Source organism: Cebus imitator, unplaced genomic scaffold (assembly GCF_001604975.1).
Source record: "Cebus imitator isolate Cc_AM_T3 unplaced genomic scaffold, Cebus_imitator-1.0 Scaffold159, whole genome shotgun sequence".
Taxonomy (NCBI): Eukaryota; Metazoa; Chordata; class Mammalia; order Primates; family Cebidae; genus Cebus; species Cebus imitator.
The window spans coordinates 3,706,081-3,720,803 of NW_016107474.1; the positions used below are offsets into that span (position 1 = coordinate 3,706,081).

The 14,723-nt window shown below is 52.5% G+C and overlaps 1 long non-coding RNA gene across 1 annotated transcript; it reads right to left on the reverse strand.

The window, feature by feature from the left end:
• Positions 1-9,115: 9,115 nt before the first annotated feature.
• Positions 9,116-13,941, reverse strand: LOC108314704. Its single transcript, XR_001829615.1, has 2 exons — positions 13,680-13,941; positions 9,116-13,051 (listed from the first exon to the last, which is right to left on the reverse strand). It is a non-coding gene; the product is annotated as an uncharacterized LOC108314704 (long non-coding RNA).
• Positions 13,942-14,723: the final 782 nt, after the last annotated feature.

The following is a 14,723-nucleotide window of genomic DNA, read 5'->3' on the forward strand; positions in this document are numbered from 1 at the left end:
CCCAGGTGGGTGAGCCATCTGGTGGTGACCTGTGGGGCGGAGAGTGGTCAAGAAAGGGAAATATGTCAGCAGAGAACTCTCCCCAGATCCTTATCTCGTGCGGTTTAATCATGTGGGTTTCTGATTCAGCTCAACATTTCAACAGCAGCCTAGGATGTCTCCCTGCCGAGTGGCTGGCGCGGTCATCCGTGAGTCGGTGCCCCGATGAATGAACCAAGCCAGTGTTTATCCTCCACCTATGGCCAGCTGGCCGTGGGCACCTGTCTGCATGTGTGGAGCTGTCCTCAGGGGGTGGCTGTCTGGCCAGGGACGTTTCCCAGTTGTCTTTGCATCTGGGTGGGAACGGGCCACCGGTGCTTGCTGGAGAATGTGCGAGAAGAAAGTGGTTGCCGCTTCTCACCAAGGAAGTGCGTTGTATTCGCCACAGTTCTCTGTCTTTCCCCCTCTCCTGCCTGAAGACTCTGACACCCCCTGGACAGCAAGGTCCCAGCTGGAGGAAGCCCGGGCTCTTGAATCGCCATGTGGCCAGGCTACCGTATGAGCAGGGACGTCCACATTGGAAGGGCTCATGCATGAGACGTAAACTTATGACAAGACACCAAGATTTGGAAGAAACAGAATGGAGGAAAAGGATGGGATGGGACGGAGACCCAGTGCTGCCTCTGCAGGCATCTCAGAGCCTGTCTACCAGAGAGCACCTTCCTCCAGAAGAAGGGAGCAAGTTTCAAACCAATCCTATGGCTTCTGTCCACAGATAACTCAACCACACACCCCCCCACAGTCATAAAACAAGAGCAATGGGGCACTTAGGGCCAAACCCTTTACCCGTATCTTAACCAATCCTCACAGTAATTTACAGCGTCAGTGCGATGCGTCATTCCCATTTTATGGACGAGGAAGCTAAGGACCAGAGAGGTTAAGTAACTTGTCCAAGGGCCCACAGCCAGTGAGTTGTGGAGGCTGGATTTGTCCCTTGGTCTGCAAGATGCTGGCAGCAGGAAAAAACTTTAGTGCACACAGTAGACAGACTTGCCGTGTGTCACCTTGGTGTAGCAGTTGGCATTACCTGAATGTATACAGCCACACTGTGCCAGCCCTGGATATGCAGCTGTAAATGACACAGAGCCAGTCCCTGCCCTTGGTGGGGATGGGAGAAGGGGACACATTCAGTAGGCTGTAGGATCATCAAGACTTTGATTGCTGGGGTAGATCCAAGTTTAAGCTGCCTTACATCTGTCAGCCACCCAGAAAGGTACCTGGTAGCTGGGACAACACCAGTTCCTGGAAAGGCAGAGCCTCACTACATATGTGTCCCAGTATATACATCAGTCTCTTGTGAGTTGAGTTATTATGTCTCCATACATTGAGTTGGTCCAATTATGAATCAGTATGATCTTATCACATCTACAAAGACTGCTTTTAAATAAGGTTACATTCTGACATTCTGAGTTGGCATAGATTTTGAGGGGACACTATTCAACTCAGTGTGTTATAAAGCTCTCAGGCATAGAGATGCCAGCCCTGGCACTTGGAAGTTGTCTGGGTCCTAATATGTCCAGATACTGAGTTGGTCTTGGTAGGCAGACCCCTGCCAGCATCCACTTGGGCTGAGAGTGAAAGTTTGTTTTTGAGCCAGGGTCTCACTCTGTTGCCCAGGCTGGAGTGCAGTGGCACAATGTCAGCTTACTGCAACCTCCACTTCTGGGTTCAACCGATTCTCCCACCTCAGCCTCCCAAGTATAGCTGGGACTACAGGCGCACGCCACCACTCCCGGCTAACTTTTGTATTTTTTGGTAGAGACGGGGTTTCGCCATGTTGGCCAGGCTGCTTTTGAACTCCTGACCTCAGGCCACCTGCCCACCTCGGCTTCCCAAAGCGCTGGGATTACAGGTGTGAGCCACCGTGCCTGGCCAAAGAACAAGGTTTTATTTTTGGAGTCTGCTTAGCTCCACCATGAGGCTGTGTTGGGTCTGAGGGGGGCTGCTTCATTCCAGCTTCGATCGGCCTTGCCCCAGAGCAGCAGTCTCCCATGGTCAGAGGCCTTGGCCCTGGTCTCCGGTTCTCTTTTCAGAAAAATTATCTCTTTCTGCCTTTAAGCAGGTGACTTTGCCAATGAGGGCCGCATTCTTTGTTCGCTTGGGTCAGTGCCGCTGGTGGCTCCTCTAGGTGTGTGTCAAGACCACACATGGCAAGCCTATCCACTGCGCATGCTGCAGTTTATCCATGCTGTCAGCCTCTCGCAGACCAAGGGATGAATCCGACCTTCACCACTCACTGGCTGTGTGTCCTTAGGCAAGTTACTTAACCTCTCTGGGCCTATCTTCCTCACCTGTAAAATGGGAATGACACATAGCATTGACATTGCAGGCTTACTGCAAGGACTGGATGAGATAATATATATACAGGGTTTGGCCCTAAGTGCTCCATTGTTCTTGTTTTGTGACTGTGTGTGTGTGTATGGTTGAGTTCTCTGTGGACGGAAGCTATAGGATTCGCTCTGAATTTCTATCTGTCTTCTGGGGCTGCCTGGAGGAGGGTCCTCTCTGGTAGATGGGCTCTGGGATGCCAGCCAGGGGCAGCACCGGGTCTCTGTCCCATCCATCATTTTCCTCTGTTCTGTTTCTCTGCCAGGACCCTGAGGCTGAGGACATGTCCTTTTCCACGTCCCACCCCACTTTCTTGCAGGCCCAAGACCAGATGAGAACCTGGAGGGAATGAAACGGGAGAAGCGAGTTTGCTGTGTGGCATGTGGTCCATGAATGCTCTTTACCGAGAGTGAGTCAGAGCGCAGAAATCGCCCACGTTTGGCTTTCAGAGCCAGGCTGGGCCTCTGCAGAGTTTGTGGCCCCTAACAGGCAGGACGACAGCTGGACGCTGGCTTCAGCTGGGACGGATGCTGCAGCTGGCCTCTCTGGGCTCCAGGTCACCCTGTCCCTACCTCTTCCTGAGCCTCCACAATGGCCAGCAGCCCCCCTGCCCTCTGCCTCCCCTTCCCAGAGCACAGCGGCAGTTGCCTGGGTGGCGGCAGCCTCCTGACCTCCCGAGGACTCTGGTGTTGAAGACTCATCTTGATGACTGTCTGAATGAGCAGATGCCAAGATCTGATGCTCAAATTGAGCAACGGAGTGAGCCCAAAGTGAGGCATGTTCTGATTTCCAAGATAAAGTCCAGACTTGGCCGAGCTGTGGCCAAGCGCCGTCCTGCCTTTTCCTCCAGCCTCTGCTCCTGCGGCAGCACCCTGGCACTAATCAGCGATGCTTGCTTTCCGTGCAGTGATTTGAACTTGCTTTTAAAAAGGCCCAGTTTGAATCCAGCCAAGGGACTCGTGCCTTAGCCCCTCGATATAACCTGATGACGTTCGGTGGAATAATGACTGTTCACCACAGCAGCCCCTGCTTGACGGCGTGCTGCGTTTTATGTGTTTCACATGGGTTCTTATCAAAGCCTCATAACCACTCTGGAGTGGGTGAGGCTGGCTCCCAGCTCTCCGGGCTGTGCCTGCCATCGTGGCTGTTTATGTCTGAGCTGTTGGGATCAGCTGACGTCTGCTCTACATGTGTTGTTAGGCATTTTGAACATCACCCCTGGAGGTAGGTAAATGTCATCATCCTATTTCACAGATGGGGAAGCAGAGGCTTACAGAAACTAAATATGTTTCCCAGTCTCCCTTAGCTATCAGGTTGCCACAAAAGTAACTGTGGTGTTTGCCATTAAAAATGAGGGCAGGTTGGGCACGGTGGCTCAGGCCTGTAGTCCCAGCAACTTGGGAGGCCGAGGCAGGTGATCACCTGAGGTTAGGAGGTGAAGACCAACCTGACCAATATGGTGAAACTCTGTTTCTACTAAAAATACAAAAATTAGTCGGGTATGGTGGCAGGTGCCTATAATCCTAGCTACTTGGGAGGCTGAGACAGGTGAATCGCTTGAACCCAGGAGGCGGAGGTTGCCGTGAGCCGAGACGGTGCCACTGCACTCCAGTCTGACAGAGTGAGACTCCATTTCAACAGCGACAAAACGCTAGGGCAAACACTGCAATTACTTTTGCACCAACCCAATAGACAGAAGAGCTGGCAGCTGACCCCCGGAGCAGCCACACTTCCAAGCCCGTGAGCCTAGGGAGGAAACTTCCCCTCTCATGCCAGGACCCTCATTTCCTGTGGCCTCTGCAGCTCGGCCGGGCATGATGTCCGTTCTGCCCTTAATACACGCTGATGGCTCGTAGTTTCCGGATCGCAGCTGCTGGATGCAGGCCCTCTGGGAAGTCTGGGGAGAAGCAGCTAACCGTGTTTCATCTGGAGTCTTTCTTTTAAGGAAACAGGCTGGCAGGGTTAACTTTGAGACAAAACTTGATATGCCAGCAGCCAGCTGAAATGCAAAAGCCATGGGCCACACTGGTAGATGGTGAATTTAACTGGGAATCGCACCAGAGTGAGGGCAAATTCCTTACAAAAGGCTTGCGTGGGCCCGAGAGCATAGCAAGAGTGCACAGTGGTGAACTGCCTGGTCGCAGGGGTGAGCTGGGGCCCCAGAAGCAGAGCTGAGACAAAGACGTGGGTGCAGGTGGCTTACGGGGGTTGGGGTTAGAGGCGCCTCCAGGAAGCCTGTGGTCTACAAAGTAATGGTCCCCAAGATGTCCACGGTCCTAATCCCTAGAACCTGGGAATAAGTGACCTCGTGGGGCAAAAGGGACCTTGTAGATACGATTAAGTACAGATTTAACGTAGGGAAATTGTCCTGGATGATTCGGATGGGCCCGATGCATTTCAGTCATTCCTTGGTGTCTGAGGGCTGTTGGCTCCAGGACTACTGTGGATACCAAAATCTACAGATGCTCAGGTCCTCGATGGAAAATGGCAGAGTATCTGCATACAAACACGCACTTCCTCCTGCATGCTTTCCGTCACCTCTGGATGACTTGTAATACCTAACACAAATACAGTATTAGGTACTGTATTACTTGTAACACCTAACACAAACACAGTACAAACACGGTCCCTGCTCTGTAAGGAGCTGCTTTGCTGAGTTGTTTAGTGAGTAAAGATCAGGAAAGAGTCTGCACACGTTCAGCACAGACGCAATCATTCATTCTTCTTCCCCAAGTATTTTTGATCTGTAGTTGGTTGGAGCTGTGAGTCCAGAGCCCGGTATGGAGGGGCCCTTAAAAGGTGGAAGGAGGACACAGCTGGGAAGAGGCTGGACTGCTGGCTTTGCAGGTGGTGGGAGAGGCTGGAGCCAAGGAGTGCAGGCGGCGTCTAGAAGCTGGAAAAGGCCAGCAAACAGGCTCCGCAGAGCCCCCAAGAGGAGCCAGCTCTGCCCACAGCTTGAGTTTAGGACTTCTGACTTTCAGAACAGTTGGCTAGTAAGTTCATGTGGCTTTAAGTTATGAAGTTTGTGGTCACTTGTCACAGAGGCCGCAGGAAACTGACGAGGCAGGCCAGGCAATAAAGGGTTACCTGATACAGGTTATTAATAAATGGATGGGCTGCCATGTGGACCCCTGAGGGCACTGCAGAACCACCTCACCACAGACAGGACAGCTGACACCTTCACCACAGAGATGCCCTTCACTGCTAGAAGTTTCCCACACACTCCAGGCTTCTCACTGTGGGGGTGGAGGGGTGCTTAGTAATCCCACCAGTGTGGGCTGAGCAGCAGCAGTGCAGACCCAACTGCAGGGCGCAGGTGTCCCTGGGAGGGCACCACCTCCCTGTTCCCGCCCTGCTGTCACTCCCCCATACTGTTTTACTAATATTTCTCTAACTGGAGTTGTTTTAGAAGACACTTAAATGTCTGTGAATGGAAACTCAGCCCCATTAATACTAATTCCAAAAAATGATGGTTTTCAAACTTTCACTACATATTTTTCTAATATTAAAATAAATACATTAATGGTGAAAATATGAAGTTTGCTCACTGACAGATCATCTCCTATGATCCAAGGATCATTGCTGTGAACTTCTGGAAACACTGCACTATTTTAAATGGCCACAGTAATAAGCAATTTTGTGCATGGGGAACTGAGGTTCAGAGAGGTTAAGCGACTCTCCTAAAGCCACACAGTAAGTAGTTTAGCCAGCAGATTTCTCAGTCTCCAAAGCCTATGAGCTTTCAACCACCCACCCTCTGCCTAATAATAGTAACAAAAGTATTGATAACCACGCTGAGGTCCCTTGCTGTGTACCAGGCCATGTTTTTCGAGCTCTACCCACAGGAGCTAATCAAATCCCTGTCACCAGCACTATGGTTACCAACTATTATCCTTGCTTCTTTATAATATTAAATTGATATGAGTGTATGTTATTTTATTTATATTAATGACAGGCGCCATTGTTAGCTGTGTTTTTCAGTGGAGGAAGCAAAAGCACAGAGGGTTTAAGTGTCTTGCCCACGGTCACACAGCACGGCTGGCTTCTGCAGGGCTTCAGGCCAAGCCTGTCCCCTGAGATGCAGAATTCTGAGAAGCGGCTCTACATTTCCTCTACTCAAGAGGTGACCTTGGTTCTTAGTTGAAGAATAACGCACGCATGGCATCCCAGAGCTCTCCATGCAGCTAGTTGGGGCTGGCCTGAGGCTTCGTTCTTTCTGTGGCAGAGTATTCTGTGCTTTGCACACAGCCCATGTCACCGTCCATTCCACAATCCCAGTGATGAGCTTTTGGTGGCTTCTAGTTCTTCATGATTACAAATGGTTCTGGGAGGGGCATTCTTGCACGTGCGTTCTTGTGAATGCCCATAGGCATTTTTGTTGCATGCGTACCCAGAATTGCAAGTGCTGGGACCCAGGCAGGCAGATGCTCAGCATTCGTGAAGGCTACCTCTCATCCCCTGGCAGTTTTAAAAGACCCTTTTGCCCCAAGCCATCACCCCATGACCCCTCTGATTCACACGTGGTGAGGATGACTGCTGACACATTCTTTTTGGAGAGCAGGTTTTGATGGGATGAAGGTGGAGGCAGTGAGAGGGTCAAGCTTTTAAAGGATGGCAGGAAAAAATGTCAAAGAAGGAGAAATGGGGCAGAGGCTCTTTCACTGCACTTTGCCCTGGGATGGTGAGTGTGGCATGCAGTCTGTGGTGGGAGGTGAGGATGGACAGCTGACGTTTGGAGGGCTGGGCATCAGCAGGGGTCAAGAGCCACTGCCCTTTGATGGCCCATGGTGGAACAGGGGATGGGAGGAGAGAGGTGCAGGTGTCTCCATGGAGACCCCAAGTCCGCACAGTGAGGGACAGCCAGACGCTCGTGCACCGTGGGTGCGTTCTCTCCACAGGCAATGGGCTGATATTAATTTGCATGGACCAAAATAAAAACAGCCTGCTCCCACACTGACCATGGGGGCCAGGGCAAGCCTGACCACCAGGAAGTGAGGAATTTCTATCCAAAGGGGGCCTTGTTAGGACGGGGTTATCACCGCCGGCAGCGATGGCCTGGGGCTGCTGATGGACAGGAATGATGTGTCACCTGACAGACCACAGGTGTCCGAGGAGGAGGAGGCAGGGACTGTGAGAGAGGAAAGCTCTGTTCAGACGCTGAGGGGCTGTCCAGGTACCTCCCACCCCCCGCCTGCCCCATGCAAAGATGACTCTTTTGGGGAGACAGTTTGGAGAATAGTTGTGTCTTTTTAAAAACACAATTATTTTTATTGCTCTTTTCTTGTTATAAAGAATATTTATGTAAGTATAGCTAAGAGAAGGTAATGGAAACAAAGTGTAATCCATTCACATGGAGCAGTAAGTGGGGGTCCCCGGGTCACACTGCAGGGGTGGAGGGTTTCTGTGCCGGCAAGCGTGGGGCTCAGCCATTTGCAGCTCTGCCCGTACTTTCTCTGCACTCAAGGCTCCTGAACGAGCTGATGGGTTTCCCACCCCAAAGTACATGGGAATCCATGACTGAGACTCTCTCTGACCATGAGAATGTGCTCAGCCCACCTACAGGGCAGACCAGAAAGGGCAGGGAACACAGGCCCTGGAGTCTCTCGGGATTGGTGACAGATAGGGGCTGGTGGGTTCACACCCCAACTCTCTCCCACATTGGGAGGATGCCTTGGGGGCGAGTTCTCCACCACTACCAGAGCGCTCCAGGGGATTGAGTCGCCCTTGGCCTGTAGCCCTGCTCTGTGAGGCCCCCGTGCTGTGGTCCTCCTCCTCCGCCTCACCTCTCCACTTCGCTGCTGCCATGGACATCCCACACGTCAATTCTTGTCCTCAAATCCTGGTCTCAGGGTCTGCTTCTGGAGGGCACGGCGTAAGCCCAGCATGCTGTCTTCGGGCTCTGGAGCCAGACACAATTGGGGTACAGTCCCAATTCCACACTGGTGGTGTAACTGGTACCTGTGGCTTCCTTGAGGCTCCGGCAACCTGCACCGTTTTGTTTTGAGGAAATCATGGTACCAGAATGACACCTCACCTATCACCTGCTTGCATCTCAGCTGGGGCTTGACCTCAGTGCCCTGAGCACGGCTCCCTCAGATTGGGGTTACGTGTGTCCAGATCAGTTTTTCTGGGGACAAAAACCATGGTTGAAAGTTTAAGTTTTAAAAAGTCATGCATTTCTTTTTGTTGGTGACGTATTGGTGTAGTTGTGTAATCAATGAGCATGCAAGAGGGCCGTTTGGCCCCTGGTGACGACTGAGGTGTCTTTTATAAAGGATCTGTTTTAAGATCCTTTTCATCCTCTCTTTTGTCTTGCATTTAATTTTTAAAAATGATGATCTAAGTTCAAATGTAAAGAAAATCTCGAAAATAATACAATGGAGAACAGCAATGCCAACGTCTATCATTTCAGAGGGAGCCCTTTCCAACAGCCCTCATGGGTGGTCACTCTCCTCCCTATGGTACAGACGAGGAAACTGAGGCCAGAGAGGAAAGGTCCTTAGGTAGGAAGGCAGAACCACAATCTGCACACAGGCAGTGTGAACGCGATACCCTTAGGGCAGGACCGTTCCTTTTTTCTCTCTGAAACATATTCTTGCTTTGTCACCTAGGCGGGAGTGCAGTGGTGTGATCTCGGCTCACTGCAGCCTCTACCTCCTGAGCTTAAGTGATCCTCCCCGCCTCAGCCTCCCGAGTAGCTGGGACCACAGGCACGTACCACCACACCCGGCTGATTTTTGTATTTTTTGTAGAGATAGGGTCTCACTATGTTGCCCAGGCTGGTCTCAAACTCCTGGGCACAAGTGATCTGCCTGTCTCGACCTGCCAGAGTGCTGGGCGTGCAGATGTAAGCCACTGAGTCAAGCCCAAGATACTCTTTGAATGGAAATCCCTTGGACCCCCAGACCTGTCTGAGGTGTGTCTCCAGAATTTCTATGTAAAAGATGCTTGGTGGAGTCGCTTATCGAGAGGTGGCCTTGAGCCACGTTGCCTTTGAACTTTCCCTCGGCTGCAAAGATGGTGATTATTCATGGGACCAGGCTGATGCCATAGTGCCCAAACACCTGGGTTCAAAGCCCCTTCTAGGGAATCACTTGGGTTAGTTAGTTCGTGTCTCTAGGCCTCAATTTCCTTATTGGGCAGTGGGAATAGTAACAGTACCCACCTCTTTGGCCTACTGCCTGTAGTGGTGGGTCATTGATATGGGTGAAGTGCCCAGCCCAGTGCTGGGGGGGATGCAAGATTGGCACCCAAGAGGGGTCTGCTGCACAGGGCACTCGCCTCTGCCTTGACCCCTCTGCCAGCCTGGTTTTCTGTCCTTCCAGCTCCCATTGCGTGTGGAGGGTGGCTTTGGAGCTGGCAGCCCCCGATGGCCCCACCCCACTGGGCACTGCCCTGCAGGGAGCACTGGGGAGGAGTGCCCATCAGCCGGCTCTTGGGAGAGACTCCCCTCTGCATTCCTAAGCCCTTGGGATGGTGGAAGAAAGGAGCAGTGGGGAAAAGACCTCCGGGCTGCCTCCTGCTTGAAGAAGCCGCATTCCTGAGAACCTGCCCTGCCTTAGCAATGGGAGTCTCTCTTCCCTGGGGGGCCTCCATGGCAAATGGGTGTCAGTTCACCCATGCTTCCTGCCACCCACCCAGCCTCCCAGTGACCACCCTGTTCTCCTGTGAAATTCCACGTTTCGGCGTGGAGAAAGCACCACGTCCTCCACCGCTGCTTGGGAGATGGTGCAGCCCAGTGGGCAAGGCTGGGGTTTTCAGGAAGCTGTGTGCTTTGGAGCAATTTCTTTCACTATTCTGAGCCTCAGTGTTGCCATCTGTAACATGGGATAACAATCCTTACCTCCTGGGGTGTGGCTGAGACGGCCTGTTAACACCCTTATCCATTTTCCTTTCCTCTATGTGGTAATATTCCCAGTTTTAAGTAAAAGAAATGACTGCTCAAAATAAAGATTCCATTTCCCACCCTCCCTTGCGGCTGGTTGTGGCCATGTGACTCTACCCAGTAACCCTTCCTCTTCCCACCCAAGGGGTGGGCACTGTGGGCGAGGGTGAGCTGCTCAGGGCCTTGCAGATGAGGACGACCTCGCAGTGGGAGAGGCACAGCAAGACAGAGGGAGCCGGAGCCCCTGTGGACTTTGCAGATCAGAGCCTGGGCTTTCATGAGTGAGAGAAATCGACTTTTGTTTACTGTAGTTTCTGTTAGACACGGTTGAAACTGTGTACTTTCTAATGCAGAGTTTTGCGGTTAAGAGCATGGTTATCACAATTTTATGTGCGTCACTCATTTAATTTTCACAGCCATCCCTCGAGAGAGGTGGGTACCATTCTTATCTCCGTTTTGCAGTTGAAAAACACCAAGCACTTGCTGGCAGTCACACTGTGAATCAAAAGGCAGAAACTTACTAGAAACAGAATTCGAGGATCTCCCCAAAGCAAGTCTTCTGACAACCCGAGATGAGCATTCCTGCTTCCAAAGGCAACCAGCCTTTCCCTGAGTATCTTGGGGATTGGTGAGTTTTAACCAACAGCCCTGTGCACAAGGTGGGCTTTTAATAAACATTGATTGATTAGTGCTTTTTGGGTGGGAGGGGAGTGTTGACATGTCAAAAACTGTGGCTCTTACTAAGATGTGAAACTGGTAACAGCAACTCTGCCTCAATGTCCGATGCCGTTGCAGGTTCCCAGGAAGCCACAGGCCTCAGGACTCCTGCATGCTCAAAGGCTGGTGTCTTCCTGAAGGCGTGCTGTTTGAGTGGCCAGCATGGCGGTGAGGCTGAAGAGGGCCCCTCTGCCTCTCATCCTTCCTTGGAAAGAGCAACAGATTTCAGCTGGGGATAAAATAAGGTTCTGCTATTTGAAAGCGCTTTGACCGACAACCCGCACGAGAAACTCTTGCCCATCTGTCTTGAATGTCCATTGCCTACAACTTGGTGGTTTTATGGGCAGAGTGAAGGATGGACTCACACGACTCGGTGGGCCAAGAGGGAGGCATGAATGGTCAGAAAGTCCTGGGTGGAGGGAAGAACCACCCAGGTGCCCTTTTGCAGCATAAAGACGGAGGGCGCAGGGAAGGGCCCAGCCTGGCCCAGTGGTCTCCCTCAGCGGGCGTGTCTGGCCCTATCCTTCCGCTCCATCTGCGCCTCCTTTCCCATTGTGTTTAGCTCCTTGGCACCGGATGGACCCGGCTTGGCCACCATGTTCTGAACAGGCGTTCTCACATTTTTCTTCCAAGATGGGCTCAAACATAAACAGCCCTGGATGGTGGGCATCCGGACTCCGGGGGCCCATTGGCTCTATCCGGTGTTTGTCACTTCCCCGGAGACGGCTGGCGGTGAAGGGTGGGGTCTGAGACAGGCATTCATGTGTCCGAGGAGCAGCCAGGACAAATGGGTATGTCTGGAGGTCGGGATCAGAGAGCCCGATGTTTATCCTGCTGGGCCCTGGGACGCGCCCACGCTGGTGGACTCCGCCATATGAAGTCTGTTCTGTTTTGCTTCACAGGAAGCTTGCAGCTTGGAAGTGTGTCTAGCGTAAGGCTCCCTCATTACTCTCCTGTTTCTGAATGCCCTTGAGGATTTTGGAGGGAGACAAAACATTGGTCAACATTTCCCAGGAAATAGCGGTCTGGGGTGTCTGGTGCTTAACTCAAACCAAGAGGGGCTGAGGATGTGGTGGTTGGCCGGTCTCGTCCAAGATAGCTCTGATGGTGTCTCAGCCACTGGAACTGGAGGGGATCCCAATAATGACTTAATACAGTGTCAGTAAGAAGCTCACGTCTGGCCATGTGGTCTTGGGCGAGTCCCTGGGAAGTGGACTGACGTGTTCTAAGCTTTCAAAGTCGGCTAGGTCAAGGCACAGCACACCTGTGCGTGAACGTGGGCACAGGTGTGTATCAACGTGTGCGAAGCCCCAGAAAGGACCCCTGGGGTGCTCATTATTTACCCCCAAGGGAACCAGTCTTGAAGTTGAGCAGGCAGGCTCTGGGAAGCCCCTCCGAGGGTGGGTGCAATCAGTGGGGGTGGGCCGGCTTCCCAAGGCCATCCATCACACAGAGGGCTGACGGTATGTTAGCATCGCCTCAGCAAGAGATAGCAGAGGAAAAATGGCCTGGATGGGCGTGCGCTTATCTGGCCTGGTGTCTGTGAGGCCTGTCGAGTGGGGGTGGGGCCGTTCATCAAGCCAGCAGGGTTGCCCCTACCTGGGGCCCCACGACGCCTCTCACTCCTCTCTGGCCTCCTCATTCCGAACCCACCTGGCCACCCCAGAACTTTTTCAGATTTCATAAGACTTTGTCGCCCGAAATGGTGACACATGAGGCTCCTCTGTGGTGTGTTCCAACAGGAGATGCAAATTTCTCTGTTGACAGTTTCCAGTTCTTCTATGAACTTGGATGAGTTATACAATTAAACGAAGCAGCAATACTGTCTTCTAAGCTGATCTGTGGTTGGCAGAGGGACCTCCCAGTCAGGCCATGGGCAAGATGTTCATCATCAGTGTTAGGTGAGATTTCTGTTTGTCCAGGTAAGTTTTTGCATCACAGACCGTGTTGAGAGGGGTGTCCTCAGCGTCCAGACTTGCCTGCTGGTCAGCGATTTCCTGAGGACAGATCGCTAAGATGCAGGGTTGCTGGCTGATAGTTTCAGCTGACCCTGGAAGACAAATGAAGCTCCAGGAGCTAATTCTAGACAAAGGCATTTCAGCAGCCCTAGGTGACTTTCAGCGGGATGTGACTTTCATTTTCATGCCTCAGAGATTCAGAGCCCTGCACCCACTTCCTGGGGACAATGTGCTGTGACCCTGCCCCTGGACACTCTCCCTTAATGCAGGTGAGTGGGGATTTATGGCAAGACATGGCTAAGGAGACCCAGCATCCCTCCAGCTCACTCTTTGAGCATCTCCCAGTGCCTGGTGTAGCCAGCTGAGCAAGGCAAGGCAGGGTTGGTGGGCATAAGGGCAAGTAGGGCTGGCTGAGGCTCCCACCCAGTGGCATCCCAGGGTCTCTGGCCCCTCTGTGGGTGTGCTCCACCCCTGAAAGCTGCCTGGCTTATCTGCACCCTGGGAGTGGCCTCTGGCTGCTGACCCATCTGTACTCACAGAGGCTGCTGGCTGACACTCCCACCCAGCTGGTCTTTGTTGGATATTATCTTTTAGGTGGCGGATGGAGGGGGTGGGGAGCGCCCAGGGGACCAGATGCCGCCCTGTCAACTGCCCTCTGGGTGACCTCCACCTGCCTCAAGGAGTTGATCCTCATTAGCCAGGTAGATGATAACAAGAATAGTAATAATAAATAGCAGAAGTGCAAGACCTACCACTGTGTGCCAGGCCATTTATGGATGTCATTCTCTGCAGCCAGGGGATCCAAGGCTCTGAGCAGGGTAACCATGCCCCAGCTCCGTGTGCAACTCAGCGCCTACCCCTGAGCCAGGGCTGTGCCTCCTGCTCTTTGGCCTGGCTCATTCAATCTCCATGGCTGCCGGGAGGAAGGGCCTCTTATGATGCCCATTTTGCAGATGGGCATGGGGTAACTCATATTTATAGGTGAGGAAATGGGCTGGAACTGGGAGCCCTGTTCATGCAACACAAATGCAGGGGGAAGCCAGACGCAGGGAGCAGGGGCCCGAGGGGGAGCCTGGCTGGGAGGATCCGGACTTGGCTGTCCTGCCTTACCAGTGAGGAGATTCAGAGGGATCTCAACCAGGAAGAGCAGGGGATGATGTTGATGGAACCATTCCTACCTGTTAAACTATGCACTGCATGCTTCTAGGAGCATCGTCACCCCAGATTCCCACCACAGTCCTCTTCTCGGCCCCATCTTACAGATAAGGAAACTAAGGCCAAGAGAGAATGGGCGACTTTGCCAATGTTGCTCAGCTAGGAAGAGACGGAGCTGGGATTTGAACTCAGGCCCCAGTGACTCTGCAGCCACCCAGGGGAGGGTGTTGCTCCCTGGCCAGGAAGCACCGTCTACACTCACAGGTCACTTCCCAGGTGACTTTCAGCAGCCTTCCCACAAGACATGACTTTCATCTTCATGCCCAAGAGATTCAGGGCTTTGTACCCGCTTCCTGGGGTCCATATGCTGTGGCCTTGCCCCCAGGGACTCTCCCTTAAGTCCCCTGGTTCCACTTGGGCAATTTGTATTTGAAAAACAGGAACATGGCTAGTGCCATCGTTGTTCCTCCTTAAGCCTTACGAGCTTTTCCCAAATGAAGAAGAAACTTCTTGGGTGGATCTGGCTGTTGCTTGGCATGATGGAGTCTCTTTAGCCTCTGCCCTGGCCCAAGTTCTTTTCCTGGGTTCCCAGGAAAAGGTGTTTTAGAAGGCAGTGGTGTCTGTTCTTAGGGCTCTGGTGA